Consider the following 18314-nt stretch of genomic DNA (forward strand, 5'->3'; position numbering starts at 1 on the left):
CAGGGCTTGCCTCATGATAGGGGAATAACAAGGAAGGAAATAAATCTGTCTTAACAATACAAAATTAATGCTCATTGTACGTTCACGCACCATGTTCCATCTGGGAATTTGGGGATTTAACACAATATGCTGATAGTAAATATCCAAAAGAGAAGGAGGCAAAGGCATTAACTTTGAAGAGAAAATTCCCTTGACATCTTTGTATTGCTTTGTACCAATTACCAATTGAATACAGTAGGACAGGATGGTGAAGATGTACAAAGACTTAAATGCTTTTCTAACTTTTAAATAGAGTATATCTTGCTTTTATTTTATTTTTTTAATTTTTATGTATTTATTTTGAGAGAGAGCGTGCGAGCAGGGAAGGGGCAGAAAGAGGGAGAGAGAACTTCCCAAGCAGGCCCTGAGCTGTCGGCACAGAGCCTGATATGGGGCTCTATTGCATGAGCCTGCAAGATCATGACCTGAGCAGAAACCAAGGGTCAGATGCTCAACTGAGTGAGTGACCCAGGCACCCCGAGCATATCTTGTTTTTAGTTCTTTGTTCAACTCAGTTATAGAAATGTAATGGCAATACAATTTCTCCATTTTTATCTCATCTTTGTTCTTTAGTTTAGCTCTAACTTGTTGAGAGTACACATGTTATGGTAAGACACTAAGTCACTTGTTACAATCTACTCTTGGGGCACCAGGGTGGTTCAGTTGGTTAAGCATTCGACTCTTGGTTTCAGCTCAGGTCATGATCTCGCAGTTCATGAGTTCGAGCCTGACATGGGGCTCTGTGCTGATGGTGTGGAGCCTGCTTGGGATTCTTTCTCTCTCCCTCTCTCTCTGCCCCTCCTGTATCTTTCTCTCAAGATAAATAAATAAGCTTAAAAAAAAGAAAAAAAGAAAAAATCTAATACTATATGATTAAAAAAAAACAGGGTTACATGTTCTAGATTCTAAATGGCATTCAACTGAATTTATATAGCTGCAGATAAAACATAATAAAACATCAAGATAAAAAATAAAGAAAAGAGTTGGTTAATTATCCTTATTTTTCATAAAACAGCAAAATAATTAAACTTTTAGAAACGTCTATAGGATTGACTGAATTTTTCATTTTTTTAGACATCATAATCTCGAAGACATTCATTAATTAAATGTACACTAAATAAAGCTAGTTTTGATTTTTTGAGTTATCCAATGTAAGCTAATTTTTGCCTTTCTAATTTCCCTATTTTTCTTTTGTTTTTTAATGTTTATTTATTTTTCAGAAAGAGACAGAGTGATCGTGAGTGGAGGAACGGTAGAGAGAGAGGGAGACACAGAATCTGAAGCAGGCTCCAGGCTCTGAGCTGTCAGCACAGAGCCCGATGCGGGGCTCGACTTACAAACCGCGAGATCATGACCTGAGCCAGAGTCAGTCGCTTAACTTACTGAGCCACCCAGGCACCCCTAATTTCCCTAATTTTCAAGCTAGACATAACATTGAACATTATAGTGGGCAGCTATAGTTTTTGATTGCCCAGAACCACCCTTTATTTGGAGAACTGTCCCTTCCTACTTTATCAGAGTTTGGCAGGGCTGTGAATCATAGTACTCTGTCACCCACTCTCCCTCTATCATGGTGCCTAGTAAATAAACTAGCCCTGGCTAATCAAAGTAATCCGACTCCCCCAGGGAAGCGATTGGGTCAGGATACACAACCTAAGGTGGTCCAATCCAAGTCCCTCCTGGGACTTTTCAACCAAAGCTACATCTGTGGAGCTGGAAAAATGTGCATCTGGAGTACTGCCTTCTCATGTGTAGGAGTAGACAAGGTCCACACACCAACAGAAGAAGCGCTGGGAGGTGAGGAGGGGAGGCCTCATGATATTGCTTAAGCCTCTAGCTTTAGTTCAGGTTCGACATTGGGGTCTCACATCCCCACACACATGGGTATATTTTAAAGACCATTTGAGTTCGGTTTAGAGCACTTGCAACTGAAGGAGTCCTGATAAGCAGAGACATCTTTCTAATTTATTCATAGATGCAACCATTCACCATGAGAATGAATATACTACAATAAGGTGCATTAAAAACGTGATCCAGGTGTTCCTTGAACCCAGGCAGTATAACAAAGCAGTTGAGAGCCTAGATTCTGGAGTCAAACTGCTTGCCTCCCTGCAAACTAAACTTCACCTGGGGCTGAGAAGGGCTGCCTCTTTCCAAGAAACATGTACTCTCCAGCTCCCATAGGGAGAGCCTTGCACACCATGGACCAGGGCTGATGGCCATTTATCATCACAAGGATACTGCCTTCTTTCTTAGAAGTATGTTATGAGAGGGGCGCCTGGGTGGCGCAGTCGGTTAAGCGTCCGACTTCAGCCAGGTCACGATCTCGCGGTCCGTGGGTTCGAGCCCCGCGTCGGGCTCTGGGCTGACGGCTCAGAGCCTGGAGCCTGTTTCCGGTTCTGTGTCTCCCTCTCTCTCTGCCCCTCCCCCGTTCATGCTCTGTCTCTCTCTGTCCCAAAAATAAATAAACGTTGAAAAAAAAATATTTAAAGAAGTATGTTATGAGAAACGTCAACTATTTCTAGTATCTCTATCTGTACCAACATTAGGAAGAGAAAGGTAGAAAGGGAGAACCAAAAAAAACAAAAAAACAGGAGTGAGCCTTTTTCTCTGTGGATGAGAAGACCATTCCTACAGGTTGTGCTTGTGTGTAAAGAATACAATCTAAGTCGCCATTTTGAATTCACCATTTCATTCATTTTCATCACCTACGTCAGCATTTGCCACCCTGGCTTGATGTCTGCCTGTCCCAGAATGTGTTCTCCAACACATTGCTTGAAGTGTTCTCCTTCACTGCTTGAATATTTTCTCTTGTCTGTTATGCTGCTCGAAATGTAGAGATTAATTTGGGTTAAGAAGCACTCCATGTTTAGATATCAATCCCCCCTGGGAAGGTTGGGATGAGAGCACAGTCTTCAGTATTAGACTGCCTGGATTCAAAACCCAGCTCCATCACTGACTATAGCATACTGACCTTGGGCAAGTTATTTAACCTCTCTGTGCCTCAATTTCCTCATTTGTGGAGTGCAAATAATAGCACCTGTTTCCCAGGATTGTTGGGGCTCTAAAGAGTTGATGCATGCCGAGAATAGCGCTCGGCGGGGCGCCTGGGTGCCTCAGTCGGTTAAGCATCCGACTTCAGCTCAGGTCATGATCTCGTGGTCCGTGAGTTCAAGCCCTGCATTGGGACCTGTGCTAACAGCTCGGAGCCTGGACCTGTTTTGGATTCTGTGTTTCCCTCTCTCTTTGCCCCTCCCCCACTCACTCTCTGTCTCTCAAAAAAGAATTAACATTAAACAAAAAGTATAGTGCTAGGCACACAGGAAAGCACTGTATAAGTGTTGGCTCTTTATTGTGCTTAGGTGTTCACGCATTATTTAAATCAAATCTTATTCTCCGTTGTCTGGCTGCAGATGCCTCATTAAGGGAAGAGAAGGTGAGCGGTTGATGACTAGATGAGCAGGAGCTAGGAATACGGGAAGGGGGAGGAGTTACAGAGGGGATGGAGAGGATAAAAAACATTAAGGACTTTGCAGAGTGAGTAAGCCTGCATGAGATGCTATATAGTTGCAGTCTTTGGGCCACTAGAATAAAGTATATTAGAAAATGGAAGAGAAGAAACGAAAGGAAGTGAGAAATAAATATAAAAAAAATAAATAGCACACTTTTCAGAGCCTTGTCTAGTTTGACTTGTGTCTAGAAAAGGGGGCAGAAATTCCTTTTCCTCCTCTTACTCTTGGGCTGGTGTCATGATTTAACTACAGCACGAATGAAATAAGAGTGTTGTGGGCAAACCCGAGATCCCAACCATCATTTATAATGTTTCAACAGGAAATCTTTTCTGAGTTCCAAATAACAGGCTTCAGTGATCTTTTGGAAGAGGATCCATGTGTAAGTTGGGGGCTGCCGGTTTCATGGCGTGGGGGCCAGGGCGGGAGTTGCAGCAGGTCAGAGAGAGAGTCAGTGTTTCACAACAGAAGCAACTGGGGCTTGTGGTGGCTGAGTTGTCTGGACTAGCGACACAGCTCAGAACGAGAGTTCAAGTCGCTAGATGTCCACATTTCTGGCAGAGGCTAGATGACCACCTGCATTCTTTGTAATAGAATCCAAATATTGGGTGGGAGGAAGTGGAAGAGGGGAGGAAGATGGGGAGATCCTCATGTCTCCTCCAAATCCAAGATTCTATTACTCTACACTGCCTGATTTTAGACTAGTAAGTATCATTTGTTTTCCTTTTCCTTTTAGTTGCTGCAACAACAACCTGGATCATAAGGATTCTTCATTGATAAAGATTAGTTTTTACAATCTTCCCTGAATTTCCAGGAATTTAGCAGGTAGGAGACACTGTTATAAGCAACTATGCATTAGAAGAGTGATTGGGAGATTTTTATTTATTCTTATTTGAAAGAAATCCCCCAAGATCAATGATATCATTGTACGCTCCTCCCCTTGACAGCTGTGGGATTAACCATGAGAGGTGAAATGTGAGTCACCTCCCAGTAAATTCTCTGGTGAGACAGGGAGCTAAGGCAATGATATGTGGTTCCATCCAAAGAGAACTGACTCACTGATTAATGGGTCATAAACATCAATGAGATTAATAATCTGATCAGTTTTAACAACAGCACAAGGAAATAACAGCACCAATAGGCTTAGTGAGAGGGCAGATCCTTAAGAATACCTCTATGTTGATTTTCTCATGCAACAATAATTATGTGAATTACTAAGAGATGAATAACAACTATGTTAACTGAGCTTTTACTATGGGCCAAATGCTGTGCTAGCCACCTTTCCTACATCATCTCTGAACTTCATGGCAACTCTCTTGGGGAGATTTTATTAGAAAATAATTTTTGTTTCTGGTAAGAAGCTGAAGCTGAGAGGATTTCAGCGACTTGCCTGAGGTCCCATAGTTGGTAAGGGGCAGAGCTGAGACTCAGCTTCAGGTTAAGTCTGATGTTGCTTTCCTGTGTGAGGCAGCTAGGAACTTTGGGTTTGGTATTCTGAGAGGTACACTAGTGTCAGAAATAACCATAGTTTAAAAAGGTTGTGGTGTTATGGATAACTCGGTGGTAGTGTGAGATTTCCATGAAAAACAGAATCGCATGATAATAAGAAAGGGGATGTGTTCGTAATATAAAGGTTACAGCCAATGGAGAAGAAACATCTCTGCTTCCTGACCATATTACAAAGTGTTGTTTACCAAAACTCACACCTTTAATAAACATTTTAGATTAAACCAGTTATTCAGGAAGCCACTGTAATGCTTTCTATATAGGAGGCAGTAAAGTGGAGTGGTCAAGACCATGTGCCTATAACAAGACTGCCTTGAATCAAATCCTGGTGCTGTCACTTTCTAGCTGTGTCACCTGAGCCACCTGTTCTGTAGGGCTGCCATCAGGGTTAAATGATTAAATGATTAAAGTGCTTAGAAAGTACCTGGTCTGTGGAAAGCACTTGGTCAACATTGATCAATATTGTGCACAGAATGATGTATGAATGGTGTTATGAGATTGAAGGCACGGTCCCCACTTTCAAGAGATTTAGAAACTAGCTAGGAAGAGAAAGAAGCTGCTTGTAATGTATCTTAGGAAAGGGGCGCCTGGGTGGCGCAGTCGGTTAAGCGTCCGACTTCAGCCAGGTCACGATCTCGCGGTCCGTGAGTTCGAGCCCCGCGTCGGGCTCTGGGCTGATGGCTCAGAGCCTGGAGCCTATTTCCAATTCTGTGTCTCCCTCTCTCTCTGCCCCTCCCCCATTCATGCTCTGTCTCTCTCTGTCCCAAAAATAAATAAACGTTGAAAAAAATTTAAAAAAATATATATATATCTTAGGAAAAATTACAGCATAAAAACATTTCTTGTACTCGTGGTAAACACCATTGTATCACTAATAAAAGTTAAGTAAATAAGAAAGGTGGTAAAAGAGAAAGTGAGTGATGACAGGGATTTTAGAGGAGTTTCTGGCTTACTACAAAAATTTTAATTCAAAGGCTTTGGAAAAGCGACTTGTCCATTGTCATTGTTCATCTTGATTCATTATATAACTAATGATAACCTTCTCTATCCAAAACACTGGGATATTGGCAAGGAAGGACTGTACATTTGCAGATCTCATCCTCTCATCCCCTTTAAGACATCCTTTAAAGTCTTCTTAAAAGAAGTTAAATATTAACAAAATACAAGGTAGTAAGTGCCATAGAAAAGGCATTGCCAGTTGGTAACACAATGGTTTCCAGAAGTTCTATTAAGTACATGAAAGAAAGAAAGAAAGAAAGAAAGAAAGAAAGAAAGAAAGAAAGAAAGAAAGAAAGAGGAAGAAAAGAAAAAAGGAAAGGAAAGGAAAGGAAAGGAAAGGAAAGAAAAGAAAAGAAAAGAAAAGAAAAGAAAAGAAAAGAAAAGAAAAGAAAAGAAAAGAAAAGAGAAGAGAAGAAAATTGGGTTAGTCTGGAGCACAATGGAACCCAGATACCAGATGTAATGACTATGAGGGAGATCTTGTTGTTCTTGGAAGGGCCTCCTGGAGCTGTAATTGGTATTAGGAGTAGGCCTGCCTGGGCTTTGCGGGATGAGAAATTGAGTCAGGATACAGAGGCTAAGGATACGCTACCAAATGGGCAAGAGATGAATCAGAATGGGAATTTTCTAAATTCCCTAGCTAAACTACGGAACTTTCATCAATGCAGCCCCTCATTCTTCTCTCTGCACCTCTGCCCCTCATCACTACTGGTAGAAAGACTCATTTGGGGAGTAAATTATAGAGCAAGAGATTGCCTGGTGTGAGTCAGATAGACTGACATTTTCTACTTTAAGAATATTTCTGTTTTAACTACATGAGCATTTATGTGTCTGGACAATTACTTTCTCCACTCCTCTTCTTCCATTTTTTTTTTTCCCCTCTTGTAACACATTTCTTTTTTAGGAACAGAGATTTTTAACATGTTAGAATTTTCAAGTTTATGGTTCATTTTTACATTGGCTACATTTTTACTTTCTTCCTGATAACATTCAGGGAGGAAACGGAAGTTTCTTATAAATCCCACTATAGGATGGGTTATGTTGGAAGGCTCTCTGTAGAAAACAAATACTACTATCTTAGTGGTCAAATTCTTTACCTGAAGATTTCATCTTCTTCCTGACTTTTTGTCTCCAACTCTTGTCCTAGATGTTGAATACTATTTTTAGATTTGACTTCTGTTTTCTGATTATATAACACATTTTATATGGTTAATTGAATAGGATTCATATTTCATTTGAAACCTAAGGTTTCACTTGAAACCTTCATTCGTATTTCATTGACAACCTGTTTGGTTGTCCCCAGGGAGTTACATGAAGCCTGAGAAAATCACACTGATAGCTTGAGTAATGGGAAATAAGATGTATGCAAGTAACATCAAATTGAAATAAATATCAAACGAAAAGAAGTTAGGTAAGAGCTCATGTTTATAAGAACAGGGTAGGGCTTTGTCCTTTCTGAAGAAAGACGGAGATTGAAGGATGATTAAATTTTTGGATACCACCAGGTGGCTGCCTCCCTGGTACATCAGGGATTTAACAGGAGAGTGAAATTTTATAATGTGAGTTTCAAACCTGACATGGGTTTATCACATAGATAGCTTTGAAAAGAATAGATGTGTTGGTTAGATGCTGCCCGGGTAAATTTGTCTGAATTCCTTTTCCAGGCAACACAGACACAGTTCACTTTCCAGGAGCCTGACCTTGACATGGGGAGGGCAAGGCAAAGAGGGGCTGGTGGAGCAGAGCATTAGAAGACATCTGAAAGACGGTGCCAGGGCACAAGTCTGGAACAAGATAAACGCAACCTAACCTAAGCATTGACCTGATGACCCTGGGCAGCAATTTGTAAACAAAGGGAAAAAATGGAGATACTATGACTGTAAGCTAGAGCCAAACATTTAAAACAACTTCACTGTTTGGGAGAAATTCTCAGAAATTAACATTTTAGGGGTGCCTGGGTGGCTCAGTTGGTTGAGGGTCTGACTTGATTTTGGCTCAGGCCATGATCCCAGGGTTGCAGGATTGAACCCCACATTGGGCTCTGTGCTGAGCATGGAACCTGCTTGAAATTCTCTCTCTCTTTCTCTTTCTCTTTCTTTCTCTCTCCTCCTCTGCCACTCTCCCCCACTTATGTTCTCTCTCTCTCAAAAAAAAAAATCTTAAAAAAACTAACATTTTAACACATGACAATATTCCTTATAATAGCTGACATTTAAAAACATAAAAAAATAAAAAAGCTTTTTTATTTTTGGGCTTTATAATGTTATTTAATCTTCAGAAAAATGATATGAAGAAGGTAGGGTGAATAGTGTTATCCTATTTTTATTTATTTGTTTATTTATTTATTTTTAATGTTTATTTACTTTTGAGAGAGAGTGCGAGTGGGGGGAGGCACAGAGAGAGAGGGAGACACAAAATCCAAAGCAGGCTCCAGGCACCGAGCTGTCAGCACAGAGCTCGACACAGGCTCGAACTCACGAACCACGAGATTGTGACCTGAGCCAAAGTCGGATGCTTAACCGACTGAGCCATCCAGGCACCCCTATCATCCTATTTTTAGAGTGAAAGAAACTGGATATAGAGAGTTGAGTTGTTGATTGTGGTTTACTGGGAGAATGATGACTAACTCCCAGTTCCCCAGTATATTACTTATACCAAGATAAACACTGAGAAGTATTAATAAAAGATTAGTTGTGAGTAAGAAGGCTTGAAAATAGTCTACGTTTCATTGTTCATATTTTACCTAGGAAATGGTAGGTATAAGAAGTAGAGAAGTACTCCCAGTAGCTTAAGAAGCAGACGTGGCAGACAACCACCAGGACATAAAGGGAAGCAAGGCCAACGGGCCTGTATTGTGAAGTCAGGAGTTCTCTCTCATGTGGCTTCTGTCCTTGTCCTCATCATTTTTGTACTCCGTTCTGGAGACCGGCTTTCTTTCCTTGCTTACTTGTGTGTGTTCGGCCAGACATTCAGTGCTACACAACTTGGCAGTTTGTCTCCCAAGGCCAACTGAATGTTTCTGTGAACTTATTCCAAATTCCTGGGAGAAGCACAAGGTTCAGCCTGGCCTAGGTCTTCACTCCTGGTTGTCAGGGGAGGAACATTTTCTGGTTCATTGTCACTTAAGGTCACATTTTAGCGGAGGGTATGGGTGACGGCAGAAGCATGGGTTAAGAGGCACACACACTATGAATATGAAAGAATATCATATGCCATCAGCATTGCTCTATAATTGAAAACCAAAAATAGGAAAGGGTGTATAGTCATTGATTATAATAAAATGTTATATTCAAGAGCATTGCTTATTGTAGTACAGGATCTAATTTAGGGCATTTCAACCAAAAAAAATGCTGATGGATTCAGGAATGAGTCAGAGGAGAGTTACAAAATGTATTTTGATTGGATATTAAGATTTGTAATAACAATAAATGGAGGCATAGACTCAGTAGGGTAAAAAGTAATTTTCAAAAAACAGATATAGGGGCGCCTGGGTGGCTCAGTTGGTTAAGTGTCTGACTTCAGCTGAGGTATTGATCTCATGGTTCATGAGTTCGAGCCCCGAGTCAGGCTCTGTGCTGACAGCTCAGAGCCTGGGGCCTGCTTTGGATTCTGTGTCTCCCTGTCTCTCTCTGCTCCTCCCCCACTCACATTCTGTCTCTCTCTGTCTCTTTCTCCTCAAAAAGTAAATAAACATTAAAAACAAATTTTAAAAACAGATATAAAATTTGGGGGCACCTGGGTGGCTCAGTTGGTTAAGCATCTGACTTCAGTTCAGGTCATAATCTCATGGACCTTGGGTCCAAGCCCCAAGTTGGGCTCTGTGCTGACAGCTCAGAGCCTGGGACCTGCTTCAGATTCTGTGTCTCCCTCTCTCTCTGCCCCTCCCCTGTTTGTGCTTTGTCTCTCTCTCTCTGTCTCTCTGTCTCTCTGTCTCAAAAATAAATAAACATTAAAAAAAAACAGATATAAAATTTAAAAGACCCAAAAAGGCAAACAGCGTAAAGTTAGTCTCTCTTTCAACAGTACCCCTAGCCACCAGCATCCTTCTGATATATCCTACTGGACTGTGGATAAACATACAGCTCCACATCATGCTTTTTTCAGTATACTTTAGAAGTCATTCCATCTGAGTACATCTAGAATGATCTCATTTTTTTTCATGGCTCTGTAGTATTCTATTGTATGGATGTAATGTGATTTTTTTGGACCAGTTTCCACCTGATGACATTTAATATATATCCAGCCTCTGCGATTACTATCCTTGAATATACATACATCTTTTTATATACAAATGAGTTTATCTGTAGGATAAAATTCCTAGAAATGGAATTTCTGGATTAAAGGGAATATATATATATATATATATATATATATATATATATATATATTTAATTTTGAAAGAAACTGCCAAACTTCCCCCTGTAGAAATTGTACCAGTTTTCCTCCAAGCAGTAGTTTCAAATAGCACTGGTTTTCCCACACTTTTAGGTCAGTATAGAGTTATGATATGGTTAGGTCTAGAGTCTTTTACTTGCTGGGGAATTTCCTCAATTTTGTCTTCCAACCTCCTGCTAACATCTTTATACTGGCTGTAATATTTTTAATTTGTAACAGCCTTTTCTCTTACAGATTGTAACTTTTTCATGGTATCCTAGTCTTATTTAACAAATGCAATATTATATCTTGCTATACATGTTGATCAAACTTTTAAAAAATTTCCCGTTGCTTCTTCTGCCTTTCATTTTAGAGACTTACCTAAAATGTTTGGTGTCCTTGACTGATTGTTCATATTAAAAGTCAGGTAACTCTCCTCAATCTTTCTAGTTTCATTCTCCATAGGACAGAAGTCCGGGACGCCTTGGTGGCTCAGTTGTTAAGCATCTGACTTCAGCTCAGGTCATGATCTCACGGTTCGTGAGTTCAAGTCCCGCATAGGGTGAGCTTGAGCCCTGCTTTGGGTGAGCCCTGCTTCTCTCTCTCTCTCTCTCCCCTCCCTTTGTCCCTTGCTCAGTTGTGCCCTCTCTATCTCAAAAAAACAAACCCAAAACACCAAAGTCCATTCTCCCTCTGGGGTGTTGGGAAGAGATGGAAGCTTGCGGTGGGGATAGGAGCTCTGTGTCCAACCAACTGTTCTTATGCAGACTTTTCTCCAATTCCATTTTTTTTAACTTTAATGTTTATTTATTTATTTTGAGAGAGAGAGCGGGGAGGGGGAGGAACAGAGAGAGAGGGTGAGAGAGGATCCCAAGCAGGTTCCATGCTGTCAGCACAGAGCCTGGCAGGGGGCTGGATCTCACAAACCCGATCATGACCTGAGCCAAAACCCGGAGTCAGATGCTCAACCCACTGCACCACCCAGGCGCCCCTTTCCATTTTAGAAGACATTTTTCATCCTCACTTTTCTCAGTCCCAGTGTCTCCGTTCTTCAACTTTCCAGAATTCTGATGTGGGAATCAGCTGACTTGTGTTTGTCTTTCCCCTCAATAGTTAATTTTACTTTTCTCTGCTTGGTTAAATCTATTTATCTTTTCTATCTTCCAAAATTTTTTATTTGTTATCATCTCCTCTTCCATTCTTTTCATTCTTTATTGTAATTTTATAAACATCTATATTCAGTTTACCGAGGTTAGAAGGTGGTCAATAAATATGTTTTTAATCTATCAGAAGCCCTGCCCCTCTTGTGGTTATATTTCAAAATTAATAATGTTGAAAGGAAAGAAAAATACTGAAACATAAGGAAACAGAAGCAATATTTATGTTTAGATATAACTCAGCCCTAAAGCCCATTAGTTTTTGAAGTGGTTTCATTTTAGTTTCAGTGTGGATGCTGGTTATGTTTATATTATGGCACATATCGGTAAATTTAAAACAATTTTTTGAAAAGTAACGTATCAGGCTGTTCTTATTTTTGAAGTCATATTTTCTTTTTTCTTTTCTTTCTTTCTTTCTTTTTTTTGAGAGAGAGAGAGAGAGCTTGAGTAGGGGAGGGAAGCAGAGAGAGAGAGAGAGAGAGAGAGAGAGAGAAAGAGAGAAAGAGAAAATCTTAAGCAGGCTTCACACTCAGCACAAGCCTAACACGGGGCTTGATCCCACGACCCTGGAATCATGACCTGAACTGAAATCAGGAGTCGGACGCTCCACCGACTGAGCCACCCAGGCACCCCTAAAGTCACATTTTCTAACTGGAGTCACACTTTGAAAATCCATCTGTAACTAATTTTGCCACCAATGTACTTTCTCAAGTGGAATACTCTTAAATAATGACTGTGTTATAGATACAGTGACTTTTAAAGACAGATATAATTGCCAGTATTCAACAGTGAGTTTCAAATTTGTGTATGCAGGATTAAGTCATAATGAAGAAAATCTGTCTTGCTAAATGAAGTCTCAATTAAATACAGTAAAAATTACATAAAATGTATTGGTTGTTCTAACAAAAGTGCTTTAAGATGCTTATGTTACTAATTTCCGGAAGGAGTAAGAATATTTCTTTCTGGAATGTGAAACCCGCAGATAGAATTGCATCTCTCCAGAAAAGTGGACGCAGTGGCTTCTGCAGTAAGCTTTTCCCATCTGTAATGTGATAACCAACTCTATAACTGTGCTACTATGGTAGAAAATTATCTCCTGCATTATATTTTTTAATATACTTGGGTGGATAAAATGAGGAATTCAACCTAATGCCATTTTTTTCTGTTTAACTTTTCCCATTATTGTAAAAGTATTTAGGTTTTTGAAAGCAGTTTTACCCTGGGACTCTTGAACAAGCTTCTATAACCAAATTCTAGAGAAGACTATTCTTAAATTAAACACGTATGGGTATTACATGTCAGATTGTTCATTGTTAGCATAAAGTACATTATATTTAACAAGTATTTTCCAAGCCTCATTGGTGTACGTGCTATTGTGCTGCTCATTGAAAAGAATATATAAGAAGCACGGTTTTATAGGGAGACAGGATAGCCCGGAGACTGAGTCAGACCGCCTGGATTGAATTCCCAGCTTTGTGAGGGCCTAGCAGCAGGACCCTGGGCAAGCCGTCCAACTTCTCTAAGCCTCATTTGCAAAATGTAAAAATATCTACATTTCAGGGCTGCTGTGAGAACAAAATGAAATGACGTAGGCTAGGCATTTAATGTGTTGTCTGTTTACTATAAATGCTCAACAAACATGAATCCAGAGAGCGCAAGAGAGAGAGAGAGAGAAGAGAGTGACTGCATTGTGCTCTCCAGGAGCTTCCGTAGATTGGGGAATATGAGAAATGCACATATTGGTAAAATCCTAAGTCACGATAAAATAAATTTTCAAAGTTAGAGAGTGATATCAATGATAATCTCAGTAGGGGTTTGGAGAAGGGAGACGTCAGCAAGAGGTATAACTTCATGGAAGGAGCAGAGGTGGGTCTTAAGTCAGGCCCTAAAGAGTTTTAGAACAGACAGACAAGAGGGACAGGGCAAAGGTGTGCTGGAATGGAATGATAGGAGCAGGTCAATAACGGGTGCTTATGAGGAGAAATACGTGTTTGTTTTTTGAACGAATCAATCAAAGGATGACCTGGCTAGTGTGTGGAGTGGAGATGAGGTGAATTGGTAGCTAAGCTGAGGTCATAGAAGTCTCTGGATGTCACCTTGGTAAATCACAAGGAACAACTGGGGATTTTTGAGTGGGGTGGGGAAGATGTGTGACACAATGAAAATGGCGTAGGAATAGTTGTATAAAAAAGGAAAAAAGGGGCGCCTGGGTGGCGCAGTCGGTTAAGCGTCCGACTTCAGCCAGGTCACGATCTCACGGTCCGTGAGGTCCGTGAGTTCGAGCCCTGCGTTGGGCTCTGGGCTGATGGCTCAGAGCCTGGAGCCTGTTTCCGATTCTATGTCTCCCTCTCTCTCTGCCCCTCCCCCGTTCATGCTCTGTCTCTCTCTGTCCCAAAAATAAATAAACGTTGAAAAAAAAAATTAAAAAAAAAAAAAAAAAGAAAAAAGTCTCTGGAGAGTAGTTAAACCTAAGAGATCAAGTAGGAGTACTTTTCTATGTATATAGTTTGGGCTAATATTTGCAAAAGAAAAAAAAAATCCTGCAAGAAATTGTAAGGATCAGAACTAAATGGATAAATAATAAAGGAGAGAAAAGAAAAGAGTCAGTGGTGATTCTAAAGCTTGGGAGGGAGAAGGAATGATGGGAAGTGGTCTTGGCGGGAATGGGGATGAAGGAATTCAAAATTTTCAAGTTAGAAAGAAAGCAACACTGTTGTTGTCACTTTTATAACGGTATGCATACTCCTAACAAAAAACAACAGCAATAGCAAACAATGGAACTATATAAAGTAGAAAACTGAGGGTCCCCTTTCCCACCCCGAATTCCATATTCTTTGGCTAAAACCACTGTGATAGTTTGTTTGCATAGCTTTCCAGGCTGATTTCTATGTATGCCAACCCAGAAAAGGCAATGGAACACTAGTGGACACAGGTCTCTTCAACTTGCTTGGGCTTTCTTCCATATTGGTTCACATAGGGCTATCTTTACGTTGTAAGGAAGCAATTTAACTGCATTTACCTACTCCCATATTGATGGGCATTTAGTATTTCAATTTTTGCTATTACAGACAATATTTAATGAGCAGTCCCGTATATCTCCTTGAACTTCGTCACAGCATTTTTGTAGGACAAGTATCTATGTGTGAAATTGCTGGGTCAAAGGTACGTACATGTAAATTTTTCCTTGCTTTTGGCACATTGTCCAACGAAGAGATGCGTTCATTTTATACTCCTACCATCAGTTTATGAGAGAGCCTACTGCCCACACCTTGGCTAAACTTGAATATTATAGATCTTTTTGAGTGGTCAGTCTTTGAGGCAAAACATAATCTTGTTTAGTCTCCATCAGTAAGGACGGACCTATTTTCATAGGTTTTATTAGCTATTTTAATTTTTTTCTTCTTTGGCTAGTTCAGTTTTAAACACATAGAGATTGAACATGTAGAGGTTTAAACGTGTAGAGGATGGAATATCCTCATACAGATGTCATGGAGGCAATTGTAAGTCTGAGTGAGAATTACAGTGGAGCAGTGATCACTGAAACAGTAAGACTACCTCAGTCCCCCGTATGATCATAGATAGAGATCTATGATAGATAGATGATAGATAGATAGATAGATAGGAGAGAATACAGGCCCATAGAAAACTGAGAGATAGAAAGGGGAAAAAGGGGAAATGAGAGAAACTGGGCAGTAGCAGTTTATCAGCTATTGATAGGGAAGTAGAATCAAGATTGTGCCATCCTGCTAACTGGTTAAGGGATTCTGGGTAAATCTTGAATCTCTAAGGTTTAGTTTCCTCATTCATAAGATAAAAAAGTTGGATAAGATGAGTCTTCAGTTATAAAATGCATTGTTTCTAAAATTTTACCCCAAGAGATGAGACAATTTCAGGGGAGGAGTCAACAAAGCCTGTGGGATTAGGCAGTAAGGTGGTCATTTAAAATAATTGTAACGTTAGGGTCTATGGGTGACTTCCACAGCTGCTTCTTTTTTGAAATTCTAACATTAAAAAAAAGCTTTTTATTTGGAAATAATTTCAAATTTATAGACGTTTACAAGGAATAAACCCAAACACACCTTCCCAGCATCACTTATTAACATTTTACCTATTTATTATGTTTTCTCTTCGCTCTCTGTGTATTTCTCAGCCATGCACACCTCCTAGTCTTCTACTCCTAAATACTGCCGCATTTAGGGACATAACCACAGTATAGTAACCCACTTCAGTGATTTTAACATTGATACTTTTATCTAATCTGTTTGGCAATTAACCCAATGATGTGCTCTATAGAATTATTTTTCCCTCCAGTAAAGGTTACAGTGTAGTATTTCACATTGCATTTACTTGTCATGGCTCTTCAGCTGGAATATGTTCATAGCTTTTGTCTTTTATGGCATTGACACCTTTGAAGAATACAACCACCAAGCACCTCCGCCCTCAATTAAAAAACAAAACAAAACCCAGAATGTTCTTCATTTGGGATCTGATATTTCTTCATTAGATTCCTCATTAGACTTCCTCATTTTCTCATTCGGTGCTGTGTCCTCTGGGAATCACATTTCAAGGCAAACAATGTTTGTCTGTCCCTCATTCATGATGTTAATTTTGGTTACCTGGTCAAGATTTTGTCCAGTTTCTCTAGTGTATAATTAGCATTTTTCCTTCCTTGCAACTAATAGGGAGTCTATAGGAAGAACTGTAAGATGATGCAAATGTCCTGTTCCTCATCAAAATTTCTCCTTACATTTAGCATCCATTGATGGTTTTTGTCTTACCCAATCTTTGCCACAATGGTTGCAAAATGATGATTGTCTAACTCCAGCACACCCTCCACGCTTACCTGTTGGCCTTCAACATTCCACCATAAACAAGAGCACTCCCTTCTTCCCCATTTATTTTATCTATTTGTTACTTGCATGGAGTTATGAATTCCCGGGGTTTTTGTATTCTAACCTTATTTTGAATGCAGGATATATAGGCAGATACTGTGACGAGTATTATCAACAGATATCCTCACTTTCCATTAAGCATGAAGAGCAATGCCTAAAATTTATACAAAGAATGTAGAATGCAATAATAGTTCACTTATCTGGTAAACTCATATATCCAAAATATTAAGGAAACTAGGAAAGTAGGCAAATGGCCTTCACATGAAGTAAATGCCCCCAAGTATCGGAGTTGTTTTAGCATATTCTGAGGTTCTTTCCTCTTATTTTATACGTCCATTAAAAATATTGGTTGGTTGGTTTCCCAGGCTAATGTGGTAAGATAAGTCAAAGGGAGGTGTGTGAATATATATATATATATATATATATATATATATATATATGTATGTATATATATGCAAGCAGTGCCATAGGACGGTTGCGGCAAGGAGGGACAGCAAAAAGATCAATCATGAGCACCATGCAGATCAATTAGACTCCAAGGAATTCAGGAACATAGTAGGCCATGATTATTTATTGTAGCATGAAGGATACTAAGTACTTCTAAGCTCCCAGGGACATCTTGGTATTACGGCTTTTGATTATCAAATGCCTCTGGGTCATTAGGAATAGGTTAAACTATACTATGTTTGATTAGTTCAAGGCAGAGAAACTGGTGCTATTTCAGAAAGAAAATCAATACACGTGGTTTAAATTAAATTGTTTCTAGTGCTTTAAGAAGAAAACCTATGCTATCTAGAATATCTAGTTACTTTCAATCCCTCATTGCCCCCTTTTTTTATCCTGTCAGATAAATGAGGTATTACTGAAATTGTCTTTAAAGTCAATATGGAAAATTATTAGTTCGTGCAAAATTGTATTTAAATACTAGCGGGTCCCGGGGAAACGTTAGTATTAAATACTAAACGTTAATATAGTATTAAATACTAAATATTAAACGTTAGTTTAAATACTAACGTTCCGGGGAAACGTTAATTGTCATTAAGTAAATACTTCTCAGCTGATCTGTTCCCTGCATAGAGCTGCCCATGTGAGAAACACCTCAATCTTAAGTTAGGCCTTATGCCTTTTGACAGTTGGTGCACAGATTTGAATGGACTGTTGAGTATCTTTGTTCTTGGTATCTTAATATCTGTGGCATGTCTCACTTGATTGGGAATTGTGGCGGGCTCTCCTTGTACCTTGGTGTCAGATTTCTGGAGAATATGTGTCTGTCTCTTCAACGTCCCCCCATATATCCTTTCCCTTAAAGTGAATTTTGGGTATGTTACTTTACCTATATTTTAAACCAGAACAATTGCAAAAATAATTGATAAAAATTTCAAAAATAAAAATTTTTCAAAGTATGTTTTCATATATATATTTCAGAAGAGAGATCAATGGTTTAAAGACATAATAGAGGTGTATGTTATTACTGAAATTCTGTTGGTTCTAACAGAATTAGGTGTTATTGAAAAAAAAAAAGAATTAGGTGTTATTGAAATAATAAGCCTTTTTTTTTTTTTAGTGTTTATTTTTTGAGAGAGATAAGAGTGTGAGCGGGGGAAGGGCAGAGAGCCAGGCACAGAATCAGAAGCAAGCTCCAGGCTCTGAGCTGTCAGCACATGGGCCCGACGCGGAGCTTGAACCTACAAACCATGAGATCATGACCTGAATCAAAGTCGGACACAACCAACTGAGCCTCCTAGGCGCCCCTGAAATAATAAACTTTCTAACTTTGATTTTGTTTTGACAGCAATAATGAGATGTTTGTTGATTTGTTTCTTGCTGTAGCGGTCTCTT

At 39.5% G+C, this 18314-nt stretch overlaps 1 long non-coding RNA gene across 1 annotated transcript; it reads left to right on the forward strand.

Moving 5' to 3' along the window:
• The first annotated feature begins 2449 nt into the window (after positions 1-2449).
• LOC109495601 lies at positions 2450-18098 on the forward strand. The gene is made up of 4 exons (XR_002151114.3): positions 2450-3930; positions 4285-4373; positions 14652-14745; positions 18040-18098. It is a non-coding gene; the product is annotated as an uncharacterized LOC109495601 (long non-coding RNA).
• Positions 18099-18314: the final 216 nt, after the last annotated feature.

The sequence above is a fragment of the Felis catus genome, chromosome F1, assembly GCF_018350175.1.
Source record: "Felis catus isolate Fca126 chromosome F1, F.catus_Fca126_mat1.0, whole genome shotgun sequence".
Taxonomy (NCBI): domain Eukaryota; kingdom Metazoa; phylum Chordata; class Mammalia; order Carnivora; family Felidae; genus Felis; species Felis catus.